Below are 2432 nucleotides of genomic sequence, written 5' to 3'. Positions count from 1 at the left end.
ACATCTCGTCCAGCTCAAGAAGAGCATCTACTGCAGGTATAGCCTCGAGGCGGACGTCATCATATTCCTCCCCCGTCATACCAATGACGAGGGTGTATAACTGTGCACCGTCGTCTACGGGAGACACACCCTGGATCAGGGTCGACGCACGGCGTCTTACAGCCAGCAAGCGTCGCCGTCGACTCTGTACAGAGGTTCTATGTCTCGGTGAGACCAGGGCGAACACGCGCTCCGCGTCGTCCGGTGTCACCCTCGCTGTCCGCTCTTTTGAAGTTCCGATGTTATCTACAACATCCGAGAGCTGCAAACCCCGCAGTCTTCGTTCAGTGGATAACGTGCCACTCCACGCATGTTTAGCATCTCGGATATTCAATATCCAGCACATTGACCGTCCCGGTCCAGTGCCCGCGCCAATAGCGTTTCTGCTTCCTAGCAGAGGTGGGTTCATTGCTCATTGATGCTCCACCAGGAGATGTGCATGTAGCGCCCTAAGTCTTCGACCTCCAATCAATCCATGGCTCATGGTGCTCCAACCATGTCATATAAAGAATAAGGTCATACCTTGAATCCAAATCTAGACTAAGCAGTGTTCCACGCTATCGAAATAACAAAACTAGACATCCAGGTTTACAGGGACGCTCGGCACAGTAACACAAGTCCCCGTCGCTAAGCGAACAGTAACGGTGTCACTCAACCGCGCTTTCAGTGCCTCAGCATACAGCTGACTTTCTTCTATCGTGGAGCGTTGAGCATAGTTGCCCGACGCCCCGGATTCGATGAGGATCTTCCATGGCCTCTCGAAGTCCTTTACGGTCACCTCCACGACCAGCAAGCCCGGCTTGCATATAAAAATCTCTGTACAGAACTCTTTATGAGGCAAACAATACTATCTGGGTAGTGTATTAGTAGTAAAACGACGTGTAGCTTAGTGAGCGCGTCGTACTGGTGGCACAGCGTGCTCAAATGGGAAAGCATTTATGACGCACGTGGAAGACGTGTCCACGAAAACAAAACTCACCTACGTCGACATCCTGTTCAGTCTCTAGATTTTGGCAGAGTTCTGGCAGTCTAACAGCATGTATTATGTTTTTAGTCTCCTTAATGCAATATAACAAGCTTTCAGGGAGCTTTGCACAAGGTTTTTGACACCCGATTGGACATACTCAGATGTTTGGATAGAAAGCATTTGTCGCGTGGGAAAAATATACTTTGAAGCACTTACATGGAGCGACCGCGACGTCGAAGGAATTGCTTCCATTCATTGACCTTACATTCAGCGGCATAAAAAACACCTCGACAAAATTACATCTGTTTATTTTTTTCATATAATTCAACTCCGTGTCCCCGCGTCACCAACAAAAAGTGACTCAGGGTTAGTGGGGGTATTGATAAGATTGGACGCGCTATTTCAGTCTAGCAACCTTTAGTAGGACAACCAAAGATCTCACTTCAAGTAAATCACGCCAAGTTCGCGACGACTAAGTTATATTATGGCTACATTGGATCATTTACGTTTGTAGCTAAGAGTGACACTGAGCTACACATCCAACATCCCGAAGCGAATGCGAGCACATCCGATCTATGTGGGCTTGTTGAAACCATATTGTGGGTTACCCTTGTGTAGCTTGTAAATATACAACGTAACTTTGAGACTTGATGAGAATTTAAGGTCCCACATCACGACTGCCATGGTCCCGTTAATCGTTAAGACTTGGTGTGCCCTCTATGTTCACCTCTCCAATATAAGAAATAGGGTTGCTCAGCGCGACGCGGAAACCATTAGCAAGAGTAGCCTGAACATGTCCCAGGCGCAAGACTTGATCGGTAGGCGTCATGGAGATGAGTAGAGTATCTAACAGCAAGAGGCGATGAGCGTTCACTTCGGCGTCTACGTTTTTCTTTGTGCTTCGCAGAGCTCGGATGCCCTAGCCTGACGTCTTTTCAATGAAGCTAAATGTAAGCCGTAAGATGGGTGAAGTGACGTGCCTTCGTCACCCGGTGCGCGTTCTCTTCAGCATTTTCGCTGAGAAGTTGCTCATAGTGCTATTAAAGCGACAATACATTGCCTTATTTCTCGCGGTTCGAGCGGAAGTCACGCGCACAGAGGAGTGTAGGGGCTTCCTCACAGCGCAGCGGCGTATCGTAATAACTCCCCATAATATACTAGCACGAAGTACGCAACTTGTGCGCAGTGGAGGCAGATAAAGAACTTCAACCTTCGGCAGCGGCTTCGCCGTTTGGCTCTTGGTGAAGGCGGCTACTAGGGTTTCACTGTGACCATTCCCATTGGAGCGTATATTTGCTGCCGCGCTCACTAGATCTCGCACACAGTCGGTCGCTGGAGCTATACCACTCACAATGGCTCGCTGAATGCGGGTACGTTATCAAAAACACTCGAAATATGGATTAGTTGGAGCAGACATAAGTTGGCA

The sequence above is a fragment of the Plasmopara halstedii genome (genome assembly GCF_900000015.1).
Source record: "Plasmopara halstedii genome assembly, contig: Scaffold_289, whole genome shotgun sequence".
Classification (NCBI taxonomy): Eukaryota; Oomycota; class Peronosporomycetes; order Peronosporales; family Peronosporaceae; genus Plasmopara; species Plasmopara halstedii.
The sequence above is the reverse complement of the archived record's forward strand: the minus strand, read 5'-3'. Positions refer to the sequence as shown.